Source organism: Syngnathus typhle, linkage group LG7 (genome assembly GCF_033458585.1).
Source record: "Syngnathus typhle isolate RoL2023-S1 ecotype Sweden linkage group LG7, RoL_Styp_1.0, whole genome shotgun sequence".
NCBI lineage: Eukaryota > Metazoa > Chordata > Actinopteri > Syngnathiformes > Syngnathidae > Syngnathus > Syngnathus typhle.
The window spans coordinates 407,279-414,687 of NC_083744.1; the positions used below are offsets into that span (position 1 = coordinate 407,279).

The following is a 7,409-nucleotide window of genomic DNA, read 5'->3' on the forward strand; positions in this document are numbered from 1 at the left end:
TGTTGATCAACTAGCCCGATTTCATCTGAGGTGCTGTTGGAATAATTTAAGTAAAGCCTTGTCATTTATGAGTTTATGGCTTTCCTTTCATCTAGGTTCTTTCTCTGTAGTGACAGGGAAGCCTTTTGATCTCTGTAAGCCATACATATGTGTCCTTCCTGTCCTTATGTTATCTGTGTGTTTTTGTTCCTGTAAGAGGTAAACACAGTTTGAAGTGGTTGCGTACAAGTTATCCCATATTTACTCAAGTCTTGTTCAAGTGTTTCGGACAAGTCACTCATTGTTATTGACTGTTAATTTACTAAGTATATAAAGTCTAGCCAAGGTTTAGTTGCATTGTTCCACAGGAAAAGCGGCAATTCAAGTTATCTGATCACACTCGAGAACGGCTCGGCCAACAACTGGAGAAGAACAGATGGACAAACTCTGCGGGGGTCACGGGCCGACAATGAAGTGCTAATTCACACCACACTACATTGCTTAGCTAATCAACGTTGCTACAGACACAATCTTCCCTCCCTTTAGTGTAGCAACGCCTCTGTAACCAGGGCAACCAAAACATTAAATAGAGGAGCACGTGGAGGGAGAACTCAGAATTGATGGAGATTGTAACCGAGTTTCCTCTCTCTATCGTTCTCCTCGCAAGAAAAGACTTAATATTCTGTCTCACTGGTGGTTTGTTTGCTGTTGCTCTTCTCTTAATAGTTATTCAGTCATTGAAATAAACCTGACAGCATATTACATGGGCTGTCAATTAAAACGAAACGGGTTCAGTTAATTTACCTCGGGTCTCTTAAATGTTTTGTTTTGATTCTCATCACTTGCCGTCATGTGTCATCCATTGCGCCACTCACCCTACAAGACTGTATCGACTGTAAACTTGTGTGGAAAACTGTCATTGTCCAAAGGAAGGCTGTCTACCAACAGTGACCAGCAGACAAATTCAACAAGGTAATTTGATTAAACCATAACCCGGATTCGAATCGAGCACCACTACACGATCATAGCGTGTATGCAGTAGCGTTAAAAAGTTATGCATATTGGCCATGATCGTATAGTGGTTAGTGCTCTGGGTTGTGGCCACAGCAATCCCGGTTCGAATCTGGATCATGGCATAAACAAATTACTTTGAAGAAATTCTCCCTTGCTCACTATTGCTAAACTGCCATCTTTTGGACAATAACGATTTTCCACACAAGTTGACGGTCAATAGCCGTAACTTGTCTGGCGAGTGGCGCAATGGATAAAGCATCATGGCATATTCAAATAATGTCACCCATTTTTTTTTTTTTCATTTTTGCAAAAGTGTTACAAGCTTACAAGCCACATATTCCCGTGGGGCTCGTCGAGCAATGGGTAACGCATCTGTCTACAGATCAAAAGATTCCAGGACTCCTGGCAAGCTCACATGCCATTTTGTGGTCAACATTAGCTATGTGTAGTTTATGTGAACTTTTGGGTTTAAGTAACTCACAGACACTGTCCACAAATAGTCTTTCCAATTTTGTCTCATCGCAAGTCGTAGGGATCATCGGATCTGCGTAGTTATTGGATAGTTCCACCAACATTTTAATATCAACATTCTTTCATGGTCTGCCTGGGTGTCGTGGCTGAAGATCCTAGAGAAAAGACCCTAAACATGCAACTGCATATTGGCCATAATATAGCATTGAGGCGGCTGCAACCCCAGTTTGAATCTGGTTAATAGCAGAATAAACTTGTTACAGTTCTTTTTTATTCACCCTAAACAGTCTTACGTTGGACCATGACAAATTTACATACACACAAGCTTACAGAAAATGACAACTTCCCGTGGGGCTAGTGGCTCGTTCCTTGCTCTGAACGGAGAGCCAAAACGATTCCTAACACTTACTAATTAAGTCCTAACCAATTCCTGTGTGTATTGGGGGGGCAAAGAAACCAATCAGATGGCCCGAATCCATGCATGGCCGATGACGGCAGTGATCAACACAGTGATATTTGAGAAGTGAAATGAAGTTTATAGGATTTGAAGAGAGTGTGCAATCATTATTTAAACAAAAGTAGACAGGTGCATACATTTGGAAACCCCATCATAAAAATGACATCAATATTTAGTAGTTCCTCCTTTTGCAGAAATAACAGCCTCTAAACCAGTGGTTCTTAACCTGGATTCAGTCAAACTCTATGAGTTCGGTGAGTCGGTCTCAGGGGTTCAGCAGATTTATAAATTTGTGATAACGCATATCTGAACTGGTCTCGCAAAGGCAACAGCAGAAGTCCTACTGATTTGCTGGCATGTCATTTTTTGTGAATTCATGCATTGTGTTGGTTTTATTCTTTCAACAAGGTGGTGTTCATGCACTTCTGCATGAGTTCCGCTCTATTCTTCTGGCCCAACTCTTTCGGCGCAGCCGTTAGGTAGATATGATGACCATGGAAAGTTCTTTGTGAATTATCAATCTTTGCCTTTCATGTTCATTGGGACTACACTTTTAATAGGTACCTACACTGTGTATTTGGATAGAGACTGCTGAAAGGGTACACATATGCCTCGTGAACTACATGCATTACTGCGGGTGAAGCGTGAACAAATAAGTCAGCAGACAAGTTTGCCAATTTATTAGTGCCCAGAAGAGAAGCACTTCACAGTTTAACTATTTAATGTCTGCCAGAATGATTGATGTACAGCTGTGGAGCCCTTTCTGCGAGATGCGAAAGAAGGTCCCTCTCCCAGCGCCAAGGTTCTTTATACTACTCTGGGCCGCCTTCCTGCAAGGAGGCGACTCTGCCTAGCCTAGCGGTGGCCAACCCGCGGCTCGCGAGCCGCATGCGGCTCTTTGGCTGGTTTCATGCGGCTCTTTTACGTTCATATCAACATTTGTGTTTATTTTTCATGCGTATTTGCTTCGCTTGAGTTCAATATGGTATTTTGGTCAAACGCGCATGCGCGTGAGGTGAAATCCCGCAAAGGAGGAGGGACAAACAGAGCGACTGGTTTTGTGGCTTTTTAATGAATGGCGACTGTGACTACGGGGGCCCATTAGGTCCAGAAAAGCTGACACGATGCTTGCCAAAATGGCAAGGAAAAAATGCACAGCTAAACGAATATATGACGATGAACACAGGATGTTTTTAACAGAGTTAAAGTTGTTTTTTGTTGAACGCTATGGCAAGCCATTCTGCCTGATATGTCGGACGTCATTGGCGCATTTAAAAGCTTCAAATGGTCAGCGCCACTTCAGCTCACTTCATGCCAATATCGATAAGGACTTTGCAAAAGGGACTGAATTTCGCAAGCACAAGTTTGGAGACTTTGAAAAGTCAGGCAGAAAAATAGGTACAGTTTTTCAAAAAAATTACGAAGCACTCAGAGACTGTCACACTTGCATTGTTTCAACTGGCTTGGAATATTGCACGGGCTAAAAAGCCATACAATGAAGTGGAGTTCGTTAAAATATGCCTCAGTGACGTTATTGAAATCTTGTCTCCTGAAAATGACAAACTAAAACGAATGGTCTGTCCCGCCACACATAGTACCGTTTTTTTCCGTGTATAGTGCGCAAAATTTAACTAATTTATTGTCCTAAAATCTGGAGTGCGCATTATACATGGGTACAAAAAATTTTTTAATTTTTTTTTTAATTATTATTATTATTTTTTTTTTTTAAAGTCCCAATGATCGTCACACACGCAGGGAGGCAATGGGTCCCATTTTTATAGTCTTTGGTATGGTCTTAACTAGGCAGGATGTAATTTTTTTTGTTGGCGTTGATTTCTCCGACTGCCCGTAAACGCACCACCGCGCACGGGAAAGAGGCGGCTCTGTATGGGAGAGACGTTGAAGAGGAATAAAAACACCCTTGGAAACCAAAACTTGCCCCTCGTCGTGACTCGGAGCCGCAACAAATGTTCCGGATTTGTGTAGGGTACATTGTGAGACAGCAAACGAGCAGGTGATCGAGCAAGCCTTGTCTGATACGAGAGCATTGCGGTCGCATGGAGCGTGTTTGAAGTGAACAGCAGAGAAGAAAGGAACAAGGCAAAGTGTTGTGAAATAAAATATTACCTGTAATACGGATTTAGGTAGAAAACTGAACTCTCGCTCTTTATATAGCTGACGTGTCTTGCGCATCCGTTCTGCGCATCTGTAATGGCGGCCTCCGTATGATATCCGGTTTGCGTGTGTGCGAGAGCGAGAGAGAGCGAGGGAGAGAGCGCGAGAGAGAACGCTCAACCGTAGCGCGCCGCCGACCGCCCAACTGCACCGCGCTGGTCGATTAGTGTGACAGAGCCGTCGCTGAAATTTAGAAGATATTTTTAAAGTCCTGATGTACTTTCTAAAATTTAAGTGGACCTCAGTGCGCACTGCGCAGGGAGCTTAATTTGGTGCGGTCGTGCAACCGCAGCGCGCCGGGCGCTCACTGTCGCATTGCTTAAAGAGCGCCTTTGTGTTTTAGTCTTAACACCAAAGGAACAAGGCAAAGTGTTGTGAAATAAAATATTACCTGTAATACGCATTTTGTTATTTGCTGATTGAAACTGCTAATTAAACTGTGAATTGAAACTAATAGGAAGAAAACAACTCTCGCTCTTTATATAGCTGACGTGTCTTGCGCATCCGTTCTGTGCATTTTATTTCACAACACTTTGCCTTGTTCCTTTCTTCTCTGCTGTTCACTTCAAACACGCTCCATGCGACCGCAATGCTCTCGTATCAGACAAGGCTTGCTCGATCACCTGCTCGTTTGCTGTCTCACAATGTACCCTACACAAATCCGAAACATTTGTTGCGGCTCCGAGTCACGACGAGGGGCAAGTTTTGGTTTCCAAGGGTGTTTTTATTCCTCTTCAACGTCTCTCCCATACAGAGCCGCCTCTTTCCCGTGCGCGGTGGTGCGTTTACGGGCAGTCGGAGAACTCAACGCCAACAAAAACAATTACATCCAGCCTAGTTAAGACCATACCAAAGACTATAAAAATGGGACCCATTGCCTCCCTGCGTGTGTGACGATCATTGGGACTTAAAAAAAAAAAAAAAAAAAAAAATTTAAAAATTCATAAAAATTGGGTGCGTATTATACATGGGTACAAGCTTTTTCCCAGCATCAGCATGCCATTTTTAGGGGTGCGTACTATACATGGGGGCGCACTATACACGGAAAAAAACGGTAAGTGAAAAAACGTATGTTTTTGTTTGTGGAATTTGTTGAACTGAGTTTGTCCGTGTGAGACAATGCACACAATGTTCATTGTTGAAAATGTGGTCTTTGGTCTGTGGTTTTAGTACTGTAGGAGTCAATTTGTCATTATCATGTTGGTGCGTGACATAATAATGTCACACAATAAATTTGGCTGAGCAGAGGGGTGTGTGTGTGTGTGTGTGTGTGTGTGTGTGCGTGTGTGTGTGGGTGTGCGTGTTTGTGTGTGTGTGTGTGTGGGGGGGGGGGTTCATGTGTGCTCAGGTGTATGATGTGGCTCTTTGCGATGACACAGTAAAAAATGTGGCTCTTAGTCTCTGACTGGTTGGCCACCCCTGGCCTAGCTGGTGTGATAAGGTGTGACCTTGTAGTCTTAACTGAGAGCGACTTCTACATATGTGCAAAGGGTGTCATAGAGAAGAGAAAGCTAATAAAGCAAGACAAGGGTTACAGCGATATAACGGCATAGCTAAAGCTACCTAGCTAATCACATGTGCCAAAGAGGCCTATTCTAACAAACCGTTGGTGAGAATGGGTAGACAGGGAAGCCTGTAATATCATGACTCGTCCCTGGTCACGTCCATGTTGTCATAGTTTTGTCCGTGTGTCTGTGTGCTCACCCCTCCCCTCCTGTGTGCCCATGATCAGTGCGATCATTCTCACCTGCCTCTTGTTACCTGTCTTGTATATTAAGTCCTGTCTGTGTATCACTCCCTGTCGGAGCATTGATGTGTTTGTTACTGTCATGAGGTTTTTTTGGTTCCTGTCTTGGTAATGTCACCCTGTCTTTTTGTCTCACGTCTCTGTTGTTGGTTTTGTTAGTAAGTCTTGTCAGTTTGCCGAGTCTTTTGAGTTTGCTTCAATAAACCGTGGTCCAAGCTGCACTTGGTCCCCCTGCTCCATTTCCACACTCCGTTCGTGACATGTAAGAGAGTCCATCACTCGTATACTCCATCGCTTTTCGGCCTTTTGGCTAAAATCAAGTGTAGTATCTGTTCTTGGGTTTGCGGGATTAAGAGAGCTGACCATAGAAGAGAGAATTTTAACCATAAAAGTGGTGATTTTACCCTTGGTTTTACGAATCAGTTCTGTTTTCATCCCAACAATGAAGGTGCTTTTAAAGTTGGACCGAGCCATTTTTTACTTCATCTGGAAATCCAAGTTGGAGAGACTGAAGAGGGACACCATGAAGAAAAACAAAAAAAAGGGAGGAAAAGGAGTGCCGGACTTAAAGCTCTTCTTAAAGCCTCGGAAGCAGATATGTTGCCCTGCACCTGCGAAGCGCGCTCCTTACACCAAATGCACCGAAAAGCCAAGCAATGACACGATTCTGGATGGACTCATACCTCCGGAAACTAAAGCTAATAACCACCGACCAAAGAATTCCTGTGTCTTTTAACCTGCCACCTTCTTATTCCTTAATCAAGAAGTTTTTGAAGAACTTTAAATTAGAGCAAGAAAATAGTGAAATTTTAACAAATCACAGATGTTTGATCTCTGTCGTACAGGAGCGGGAAGCGGTGTGTCCAGTGCGCGGGCTTGCATTCGGCGAGCCCGCAACAGTTTGGCGCAACGACAACCACCCCGCCCTCTCGAAACAAACTTCGGGACCTGTCATGGATGGTGGCCCATGATATCCTCCCAGTCAGGTCCGTTATGCACTCTCAGGGCATGTCAGCGCTCTCAACGTGCCCCTGACCTGGCTGTGGCGCCCAGGAGTCAGTGTGAGACCTGCTCTGGTAGTGCAGGGCTGCCGTAGACCTGTGGGCGACCTGCAATTCCCCGCAAGGTAAGCGCAGAATGCAGACCTTGTACTCTATGCGGTGACCCCGTTGAAAATCAAGCAAGAAGACTTTACAAAGCAGTCGCTGACCTTTGCTGCCATCAAAGACGCCATGTGGACTTCCAGTAACTTTCTGGTAAGGAAGCACAGACAGGTATTGCAGTACCTCCAGGAACGGTGCACCACCTCTACTGGTCAACTTCTCTGTATGTGCATTCACGTGTAACATTGAAGGAGGTGGACGTGTGTTTCAATATGTGAATAAATAAAATCGTTGTCTATTAAGAAGTTAAAAGTTGATGAAACACATTTCTTTTTTTGTAGGGTTGCTGTGTTTTAACAAGGAAAGACTGATATGCTTATGGATGAAGATGACTTGTACTTGTGATTGTGCTTGTAAACAGTAAAGAGGAGTGCGTGTGCAATTGAGGGGGGTGGTTATTGGT

At 43.9% G+C, this 7,409-nt stretch overlaps 1 pseudogene; it reads left to right on the forward strand.

Annotated features, from left to right (window-relative positions):
- The first annotated feature begins 6,133 nt into the window (after positions 1 to 6,133).
- Positions 6,134 to 6,302, forward strand: LOC133157687 (U2 spliceosomal RNA; annotated as a pseudogene).
- The last annotated feature ends 1,107 nt before the right edge of the window (positions 6,303 to 7,409 follow it).